This window comes from Ascidiella aspersa, chromosome 7 (genome assembly GCF_963924565.1).
Source record: "Ascidiella aspersa chromosome 7, kaAscAspe10.2, whole genome shotgun sequence".
NCBI lineage: Eukaryota > Metazoa > Chordata > Ascidiacea > Phlebobranchia > Ascidiidae > Ascidiella > Ascidiella aspersa.
The window spans coordinates 22620518-22632582 of record NC_139453.1 but is presented as its reverse complement, the minus strand read 5'-3'; positions in this window follow the sequence as shown (position 1 = coordinate 22632582).

Sequence of the window (12065 nt, the reverse complement as noted above, 5' to 3'; positions counted from 1 at the left end):
TTTCCTGCAACAGAGCAAATACATGTTAACAATGGAAGTGGAAAAGTTTGATAATTTAGATAATTAAATCAGAAACAAATTGCAGTTGGCCAAATCAATTTGAATTTTTATATAGTGGAAGTGGATTAGAAATTTTGTATTTACACACAGCTAATTTGATGAATTAAACATAGGGTATAAGTAACTTTATACCCTTTTTAAACACTTTATAAAATATTGTGGTGTATAATAAACTATAAAAATATTGTGGTGTATAAATAAAAAAGTGTTTTATATTTAGGGGCAAACTTCATCATAAGGCTTATTAACTGCTTTTGGTACATATATGTTTTAAAATACTACATAGTGTTAACTACAGCTTTAAAAGCTTAAATAACAATAAATAAATATAAAATATAACTCATATTTAAAGAATGTCCAATAGATAAGTAGAAAAAACAATAGTAAATAGAAGATTCAATTTGACATAGAAAAGTGGCAGTTTTGATATTATGCCACAATTCTCCGAAATCTTGTGTGTGTAGCTTCAAACTTTTACGGAGTCCATACATTCAGCTGGAGTTAAAATCAGCACCCAAGTAAGACTATGTATGCCCCGATTGCATTCCAGTGCCTCCCTGTGAAAGATCTTTGGTGTGGAATGCCTGACCAAAACCATGTCAAGGCTGTCATTTGCCATGAAATATTGCATGAGTAATCTTACAACATAAAATCGCCCTCTATGGCAGGTAAATCTAATAATTTCTGCATAAGAAGTTTTGGCGGCCACCAATCATGGAATGCAGTGGAAATGTTAGCCTACCCCTGATTAATTACATAATTTTGCTTAAAACATATGCAAAATTATACATTGAATATATATATATTTCCATTTGGCTTATATATATATATACATAGACTATATATATATATATATATATATATATATATATACTCCACAAAGAGCTATTTCTCAGTTTATTAGGCCGACAAAATTTTATCAAGTAACATCACTGGAAGTAGGTTTCAAGTAAGCCTTCCAAGCCAAAGATATTTGGTGGAATGGTACTGGAATACAATCGGGAGCCTACCTAAGTACGATGTACACATACACAAAGTACCAAATTTTTTAAACCAATAAGGCTGAGAAATTTGAACTGTTAAGATAGAATAGCATGTGGTAGAATATTTGCCAACCATCTATTCACAGTTGTGCACACGCACACCTTCCACAAAATGCAGACTGGGTTGTTGGTGAATAAGGTGTATTAGTAGGTAATATTATAACTTTTAATATTGTTTAAATAGTATTAAGGCGTCAAATATTTGTAAACAAAGCGGCATTTATTTTTGTAAGGTTGATTTGTGGTTAGATATTTAAACAATGAATAGAAAAACAATAACAACTGCTCCACTGTTATAAGATTTTTAAACGCGTTTCGAAATCAGAGCAGTGTAGCAACTTTTTTGCTGGCTGGTACATTTTCTAATCTAAACAAACGCAGCGTTCGACTTATTACACTAAAAAATCCGAAATTGCATCAAAATATCAGCACTGTGTAATAACGACAATGCCCTGAAGAGCAAATGCTCATATTTATTTTACGTCATGTTTCTATGGTGTTAAAATGGGAAATTACATGGTTGTCTCTTTGGTTGCTGTTAAATTAAATTTATGCTTTACATTGCCATTAATAAACCTAATTAAGCATTCTAGTCAAACAGGAAAACATTTTTCGCATTTGTCAAACATGAATTATAAACACATCATTTAGTAAGCCGTGTTTTCTTTTATGCTTGACCTTATACATTTTTGCAAAGTCGCTATAGAAATCAATTTTTATGTACTCTGCATTTTTGTGTTTTTAAGTCTTGCATCATTAACTGATTGATAACATAACACAGGGGCGTGCAACCTTTCATACTGCCAGGCCAAATATGTGTATTCGGATTAGACCACGGCCGGCAAACTTTTTGTTGCGGCCCAAAGTAGTCTTTTCAGAGCTACTTAAAGGCCCACTACATAAAACCACTACGAAAACAGTGGCGGATTCAAGGGGATATTTGGTTTTAAGGTGAAATATTCTACGGCGCCTAATGGCCATTGCTTTGCTATAATATGAAACATCCTATAAAAAAAGAATATACGCGCGAAGCGCGAAAGTTTGCGTTTACATAGAGTTAAAGTTGACAAAAAATATAGTTTTACGGGCTCACAAGACCACATTTGACACGTGGGTCTTTTTAAGCTGAGCCAATTCAAAACATTATATGCCACACCAATTGTTAAAATAAAGTGCAATGAATGTACGGCTATATTGCGGCCAACAACTACAGTACATGATAACACCAAGCTATTCAAAAATAACTCGCGGTCCACAGATGGCCTAACACTGTGTTAGTGACTACCACAAAAAAAAAATTGCTCACACACGTACGTTGAACCGAACAATGCCACCTTAAAAGCGACAAATTTTCTCAGCTGTGGAAACTTATTTAGATCGAGATGATAGCGGTAAAAAACTACTTTTTAGCTGCGCAGAGAGAAATTTGTTTCGTTTCTGAAATTGAATATAAAACAATTACATTTCAAATGAGCGAAAAAGACCAAACGGACATTTTTAATAAGCTTTATTTACATGGCCATAAGTAGCTATTCGAAAGCATTTGTAGAACAAAATAATTGCAGCGCTCAGTGCAATTAACTTTCACATAAAGTTGTACACTTTCCGCAACAGCATCCAAAACACATTTTGTAGTTTTATTTTGTTAGCAGGTCGCATTCTATTCTAAAAAAATAAAAATGTACATGCTCTATAAGGCGACCTAGACTAAGGAACAGTCAGGAGGTTTCAATATTTTAACAGTTACCTGATTAGTGGTGCGGGCCACATATTTTGGTTCCGCGGGCCGCAGGTTGCACGCCCCTGACAACAGAATACCGATAAACTTACAATAAACATATGAAAATATGTACACATGCACTAGGAAGTAGGAACACACAATAAGACCCAAAAAGCAACAATGCCTTAATCAGAAAAATCTATAAAACCATAGTATTAAGACCAACGACATAGTAAAGTCCACATATCGGGTGCAGTATAAAATCGAAATCATCTGAATAAGATGTCGGAATACGCCCTTAATTCATCGAAATAAGGCCAAAATGCCAAAATAACGCCTGAAACGTAGGTAGAGGGTATTGGACGATCGGGGGCTGTCAGTCTGGTGTTAATCGTTTCCCAACCAGCGATTTATATTTTTCACAACTCTGTCTTTTGCTCTTTATTATGGCATACCCTGAGTCAGCGGTGGCGAACCAATGACTCGCACGCAGGCTATGAAGGGGTCAGCTACAGATTTCAGTCACTCATTTGTATTTTTAAAACCAAAGTGTAATTCAACATATTATAAATGAATAACTGTTTACCAAATATTTTAAAGTTGACAAATATAGGCAAATTTATTATTGGCACCAAGTTGCTGAAAACAGATGTACGGTAATTGTTTGGGTTAGTATATTCGCTCTGAATATGCAGTATTTTTTGGAACTGCGCATGTTTTAACTGCCTTACAAAAATTGTCAGGTAGGCTACCTATAACGATCTATAGGCTACATTGACGTAACAGCTTCAGGCACATAGGCTTGCTCATGGTGGGGCCACATGGGCCATGCCCCCCCACAATATTTCTAAAAAATCAATTTTTTAGTAAACCTCTTCATTGTCAACTGCCGAATTAAATATAGTTTGCCAAATCAGCATATCTTGCTTTTTAACATTGATAGGCGGTGTTCCAAACCATTATAGCCTAAACTTATGATAGTTGAAAAAAGTTGCCCCCAACAAATTTTGGCAAGTAAATTATCACACTAGCATTTTTTTAGGTGAAAAGGTTTATGGCATAACCAATGTAGCAGGAAACGAATATTTTTGCATAGACATTTGTATAGCCGCAATAAATCTAACTTAACGACATGTTTAGGCCGCTAAATTGAAGCTGCAAATATCAAGTTACATGCGTAGGCTATACTATAGCTAAATGTGGCACCAAACAACAATTTCCGCGAAATGTCAAGACATCGCATTTTCATGTCGAAGGACATGGACTTGAAAGGCGCACAAGTAAACAGTTAACGGGAAAAAGGCTAATGAAAAACAGTCGAAGAGAATTGGACTTTTTTTAGGATATCGCTCTTTGGCGAGCTGTTAGACTAATATATTCACAATTTAAAAATTTTGAAGTTAGACTAAGCTTGAATAGTTTCCTTGCTTTTATCCATGTTAAAAAAAATTGGTACCGAGTGCAGAGCAATCTGACAAACAATTATACAATTCCCGCTTTACGCCAATCCATGTTTATTTTTGGTATTTTGTGGAAGATGTTGATTTGGAATGCTTTTTCTTGAATAAAGTTTATAAATACTGTGGTTGTATTTTGGGCGATCAAAAGCGTCATAACATTTCATCAAGGTAACCAAACGAGAAATGAAATCCCAAGTCTAAGTAAGGTTAATATCTGAACACGACAGTATAAGAGTGCCAATATAGTTGATTGGCGTGGCTGAGGTCAAACTGACGTTTTCGCGGTAACCTGTTCGAATAGCTATGGCCATAGTTTTCGCATGTCAACTCGATTCATTACAGCGGATTTCGAGTTCTATTAAACGTTGACATGCTGCGTTCTTTGACCATACTTGCATCGGCAAAATTTCAAAGGGACTGTGGCAGTGTAGATGAAGATGAGGCAAGCGCAAAACCGCTAATGATTTGTTATGACACAGGCGCTTTTCGCAGACGCGCCAATTAAAGGGCGCCTATAACGAAGCCACTTATTTAGGAGGTGAACTCATTCCCCGAGGGAGCCACATCAAGCGTCAATGCAAGACACATTGCGATGCGCGGCAAAAACGCGAGGCCCAATATTAAGTCGCGGGGTCGATACCGGTCTTACGTGCAGGATTCACCGTACACGCGAACAAGCAAGGAGGAACATAGATGCATTATGATTACAGACAGTGGGAACGTTTGAGTTGAACGGATGACGGAGATGAGTTGAGTCGATCAGGGCTAGATGTTAGATACGCTTAATCGTGTACTCGCGAAAAACGACTCTTCTTCATGGTATTTCGCTGTTAAATTGATTAAATATTTCCTTAACTGTTTTTGCTAAGTGGTTAGTGTATGTACATAATTATTTTAGAGCATAACGGTTGGAGGTGTAGTAAGACGTATAGTAGGAATTTCAAAATCCAAATATCTACTCATAACTTATTGGTACTTATGTATGGATTTGATATTCTTAATACGTATAAAACTATAAATAAAAAAAGTTTTTCTCGCATCAACGACTCTATTAGTAGCCTATTCTATCCTAGTGAAGTGTAATTTAGACGTGAAGTATTTAATGCAAGCAGCAATGGTTTGTTAGAAATAGCTTCATTCATTATCCGTCTAGGTAACGGATTTCCCAATTTAGTTATTGTTCTTTAAAAGGGCCTTGATATATTTTTAATCAAGCCACGCGTTAAATAGCATTTGAAAAGAATAATTTGACGTTTCCTGCCGGAAAAGTCAGTCACGAAATAGCCAGAGACATTTAAAGGCCTGTTCACGTTCACGCTTTCCGCTTGAAGCAACGGTAGAAGCGTCTGAACGTTGCAAATGGATTCTGAATTATGGCTGTACATTATCTTACCAATCAATTTATTTATGCGGCGTATTGTGTGACCTTGTAATAGAGAAAAAAATTGTAATAGAGAAAAACGCGATACAATATTTGGTACACTTACTGTACCAGTACTGAATTGTTGAAAACATGGACAAATTTACCGTGTTTAAGACGTCAGGTGTCAGGTATGTTTGTTTCATATGCAGCCCTATACGTTTGAGATTGACAACGTGTGACAGCAATAGGTTGTGGGTTACTTTTCGTGTAAACAGCGTTGAAGTTGCGATGTTTTGAAAACCTTTTACAGTCAGTGCCTATAATGCTTGGTTGTAAGTGCGTTCGTCCGGTCACCGCTCAGTGAAAAATAAACAACAAGGGTTTCATGAACTCTCGTACTATAAGACAACTGTACAAAAGAGCTTTCGAAACGGTTTGGTCTGCGACCTTTTGCAATTCATTAGAACTTCCTGTGATCATTTAGGCTTGACAGTGATAAACAAAACATTTCTCGTAAAAGTTTCTACACGAATTTGTGTTCCTTTCAAATGTCTTGTTTACGTTATTTTTGACACTTGCTTATCAAAAGACAAAAATGTACAGTTTGTGTTTAGGTACAACATTGTTTGTTCCAAACCTACGTTTCCGAAATTATTAATCGTTCAATTTAACCTTTCAGTCCCCGCTTCGAAAATTCACCAAAGTATCAATTCCACGTCAAGTCATTTTCAATGATTAACAAATCAAGTCCCAGTCCCAGTTCATGTGATTAGTGAGCTAAGTCAAGGCAAAGTCCTAGTAATTGCCATAGCAAGTCAATTCCAAGAAAAATGATTGTTAAACTATACAAAAAAAAATAATTTTTTTCGATTCCAAGAAAACTTTAGCATAAAACATGCAAAACCAAACAAATAGAAAGCCTATAGTCTAAAAATTAAGGTAAGTCAATTAAGGCAGTGTTTTTGATAAAACCCCAGAATGAGGTACGTCATTGTCAAATTATTATTAAACGACTGCTTTGAGTCGAGTAATTAACAAACAATGAGTGAAAGGCCCTTTCGTCAAGTCGTTGACTTATGACATTGCAAAATACATATTAACGCGTTTTAGTACGTAATATCTATAAATGGATAATATTCTATAAAATTACTAAGGGAATTCCTTTGTATGGATCATTTTGTACTTATTTTGGAAAAATGTCGGTCTTTTTGCCTAATAAAAAACAATAGGTCGTGATAAAAAAAATTACGAACTTTTTTGGGTGCAGCCAATACACTCACTTCCCCTGTGATTCAAAAAATGACATAAATTGTGTAATTTGGTAATTAATTATTCATGGTTTTCGACAAGATTTCTCTACTGGTGGCTTGCGGTCGGAACCCCGGACCTTTTACACTTTGTTTTTAGTCTTCGTAAAACGCTCGACTGCGTACGCTTCGCATGGCTGCGCAAGCAACCATTGTATCAGGACTAACCAAATGGCGGACCGTGGTTCGTTTGAGGACCTTTGTAGTGCTGAAATTGTAACCTCAACGATAACTACCATGTGGTACGATAAGTTGACGTTTTCGAGTAACTGAAAAATACATAGATTCCCTCACGTGTTGACGAGAAGAACAATAAGTCGCTTCTGAGTCATATTGCATTCCCACTATTTTAAATTTAATATACCGAATTTTCCGACACTGAAAATATATTGTACGTTTGTATCTCAACCCTTTGTAATAGTTGATCAACTTCTTCTTTCGGGGTTTAAAAGAAGATTAGACATGTGAAATATCGTTACATCCAACATCATATATATTTTTAGTATTTTATGGACTATGACCGATTTTTGCAACGTTGTTGAACATATTTACATATTTCTTTTATAGTCTATCTGCGATACAAACGAGTAAAATAAACCACGCCGAGGAAAAAACACTTATGTGGATCGATATGTTGTGGTCAATTTTTCCGCACTTTTCCCCAGAGGTGCCCTTTGTTTGCTTGAGGCCTTTATCGTGCTACTGTCCGCAGAGGACACTATAGCCAGTGATTTGCCTATGTCCAGTGGGTAATGAGTCAACAGAGTAACGTTGGCGCAGGCGGGATTTTGCTGTTTGGCGAGTAAGCAATATCCTGCCAATTAGCCTGAAGGAGTGCTTTTGGAAAGCATGGTAAATCCAAGGAAACTGTAACTTATCGAAACTCTTTGTGACCGGTCTGTTGAATCCGGCCTATACCTAGATGTTTCGACCTAATGGAACATAAAAGAATTACAAACCATAACAGCAAACTCGCACATAACAGCGTTTCGAAATAATAATAATTTATCCAGTGTTGAATTGAAAAGAGTAGTGTGACCAAGAATTGGATGTAAAGTGCATTGCGTGCTTTGAAGTGCCGCAAATTTTGCAACACGTAATTCAGGTCACGAGTCAGGTTAGGCAAGACACGAGGGAGTTTAGGGACTGGATCGTTTATATATAACGGACGCCATCTCGTAAAATGAAAGTGAACAACATCGGATTCGTAAAGGTCGTGGGAAATAAAGGATTTGACTTACATCCCTATACGAACGCAAGTCGCCTTAGGACACGTTTCCTTAATCTTTGAACGAATGAAGATATCCCTGAGAGACTTCGAACTCAGGATAAAATAGAGTTCAAGAAAATCTATGCGTGCGCAACCAATTTTACACGTCTTAATTTACCAATACACAACATTCAAATTGAACGGAAACTTGATAATCCCAAAGCCCTCTGAGGCTCCAAATGTGATTAGTTTACTCGGCAGCGATCCGTCGAAAAATCAAGCCTTTTTTGATCGAAACCATATCCTTCGGTCGGTTCGTGGGATTTTGTGCTTCTGCCAACTTTTCAACTGGGCAAAGTGGCGTACATGAGTGCTCACACGACTCCTTACAGGCCACATTAAAGCGGGCAAGACTGCCCGTCGGGGATTGGCAAAATATATGTGAACCTGCGAAAGTCCAATATTCTGATCATTCCGGTTTGTCTCCTGCGATGCTAACAGCATTTTTCTGACCATAGAAAGTATTCAGGATTATTTATATGCTAGTTAAAGAACGAATTGTTTTTGTCACTATTTGAAGAGTTTTGTTTCAGATATTACCGACGTGATAATGTTTAACTCAAATGCAAATGCTAATTTTTTTTTCTAGATAAAAATACAGTATATGCTATACGGCGGTAATATTTTTTCATTTGTTGGTGTTTATGTGTGTTATGCATAGAAAGAACAATTGTTTGGTTTAAAAACAAAACAAAGACCGTTCTAAATATAAGTTTTCAGGAAAGTTCGTACTTTAAATAAATTTGTCGTTGATCCGATTGTCCGTTTTTTGAATTACCTAACTGATAACAGCTTTTATGTTCGAAATTAACCCTAACATGTTTGTTAAGGCCGGTCTGGTCTTGTGCTGCATGACCTGTTAAGTTTTTATTTCGTGGTTCACAGTCACAAAATGCGGGCCGACAACGCGAAATGAATACACAATCTTAAGATGCCTAATGTTTGCTGGGCGATCATAATTTATAAGTAGGGCGATTATTTTTTGACTTGTCAAAAAAAGTCAAAATTTTGTCAAAATTTACATGTTAGGTCAAAATTTGTCAAAATTACTTCAAGTTAAAATCGAGTAAAAATGCACATAATTGGTTTTCAAATTAAAAACAACACTTATAGTCAGCTTTTTAAAATTGTCGTTCGGTTTTCTCACAATTTGTTGTTCAATTTTATCAAAAAAATTAGTTTTCATTTATGTACAACGACATTTTAACGGTATTATATCTTGATTAGAGCAATATATGATATACGCGAGCCGGTATAATTTACCACCCAGGCCTCTCTGAATTCGACAAATGTATTTTTTTCTAAAATAACCAGCTTCTTTTTTTCTCTGGTAGTTTTATAGTGATTTGTCTTTTTTGACAAAATATGACAAAAATATCAGTCAAGTATTTTCTTGAGTTTTACAGCCTAACATCAAAAACTTGTGGTTAACGACGTCACGACACTAATGCAGTACTTCATACAACAAAAGGGTATTTAAATCAATGTATTTCTAACAGGTCAAAATTTGGTCAAAATAAATTATTTTTAGGTCAAAATTTGTCAAAATTTTGATTTTTCAGGTCAACATTTCCCATTTTTAAGTCAAAAAATAATCGCCCTATTTATAAGTGATGTACTTAGGGTCAGAAAGAACGTAAGTGTTGAAAACTTTGTGGAATGATGTAGCTTTACAATTCGATCCCTCGCCGCATCATATTTCGTCCAATATACATTTTGTAAGTCAGCAGTTTTGGTTAGCTAAGTGTACCGAAGGGTTTAGTTGCTTCTGTTTCAGGCAACTTGTTGCGGAATGACCTTAGTCGATAATAAAATGGTCTTAGATTACTTAAGAAAAAATGCATATCTAGGATTAGTTATTTGCTAGTTAAAGAACGAATTGTTTTTGTCATGATTTGAGTTTTTTTTGTTTTAGATGTTACAGAAGTGAAAATGCCTAACTCAAAACGAAAATCCTAACTTTTTTCGAGAAAAAAATACAGTAGGTCTATATTCTATACGGCGGTTATGTTGTTTTTTAAATTGTTGGTGTCTCTGTATGTTATGCCCAGAAAAAACAATTGTCCTACATTACTCAAGAAAAAATAACGCATACACGAGCTATGCGGTTTTAATTTCCACTGCAACATGACGAGGTAGTTTGAAAGCAAGGGCACAGAAAGCGAATTTGTGTGTCATTTAGTCGCTGATCATGTCCACCCGGGTTTAAGAGACACGCGATACGGCGGGCAATAAGTTGCGCCGAGCCTGAACGTCAGTCCTTCGCTTCGACACGACCTGACACAAAGGGTTCGGCGTATTGATATTGGCATCTGGTTACGACGGGAGAACGGAATGTTTACCGCTTTCTTGCGCGGAAAGTGTCGTGCACGCTTTCTGAGATCTTTTTCGGGATTTTTGACGTTGCCCCAGAGCCGTGCGGCTGCAATCCAAGCGAGCTAAGCCCTATTTGGTGGTAAACGCGGCGCGGAGCTGCAGGCTCCTGTTGCGACAGGGGCTACAGTTGGTCTTTGTTCTTTTATCGAAGGAACCGCAAGATTCTTGTGCCGGTAAACGACAACACGCTTCGGTTAGGACAGAAGATCGGCGGCAGTGCAGTTTGTTTATTTCGCAAGTTGTCAAAACAAGTGAACGCGGGCTTGTCGGTGTTTACCAATCCCTTATGCTTATGATTCCGGCGCGCGCGTGTGTCATTAATTGATTTTGTTGTTGTCGCTGTTGTTGTTGTTAGCGGCCGCACAGAGGAAGGAGTCCCAAAAGTGGTCAGTCGAAAAGCGGCAGAGGTGAAATAATACCCGCAGCACCCTTTCCGCCGGCCTAATCATCCCGACGAAGCGTCTCTTTCTCTGTGTTACGCGTGTAGTGCGCGCGTGTGAGTGTGTGCCGGCACCACCCTACGTAGAAAGGCCTGAGAGCGCGCGCTAAAGAGACAACCAAGCATTCGCGCAATAAGCGTGGTGGCAATCAGCGCTCCGACACGCACTCGTGCAATGCCACCAAGGCGTCGCCGTCGAGTCGTTAGCGGCAGGCTTGCCAGGGCGAAGGGTCGTGCGCTGACGGCCTTTCGGGCTTCGTTTTGCGGCGGATGTGATTCGCGTTTGCGCGCCTGCAGAACGCCCGCCGGTCATCGCGTGCTGCTGACCACCACTTGACAGGGAGTTGTGCCTTCGGCTTCGGCGGGGAGCCTCGATGGGCGGTCGCAGGTGTTCCAGTGTAAACACTGCCACTGAAAGGCTCAGCAATACACGCCTTAGCCCGAAATCCGGAGTTCTTATGGTGCTAGAGTTTCGTGACCAGCGCTTCTTGTTTAGGTTTAGCTGCGAATTTTTTGTTACTGCTGCTAAAGCCGCAAAGTTATGTTGATTTTATCGCAGTGCGTGTTCAGAATGTTGTGTGCTGAAAGCGCGGCAAGGCAGATTCTGCAGACCGAAACACTGGCAATTTACTTGCCGTGCGGTAGGGTTGTTTGAATATTCAATCAGTTCAGGATGTGGCAATACAGTAAGGCTCTTTGCGTTAACCGACCGGCGCCGTGGTTATCGGTTTCCGGGCAGGTAACCCTTGTGCAGGTAATCGTAGAACTGCACAGAGTTATCGCACACAAGTAATATACGAGGGTAGTTTTATCAGGTATACAGTAAATTTACGCCTGTTTTTAATTTCTTTCCAGTCAAAGTCTTTTGCAAATTAACTAAAGTCTTACTAAGCTAAAGAAAATTAAGTTGCACTTTATTAAGTTTAGAGCACCGTATACCATATTATGTACTTTTACCAAAACAAAACATCAAATAATAAACTCGAACCAAATTTAGAATAACATTACCGAAATTCGAACAACATCC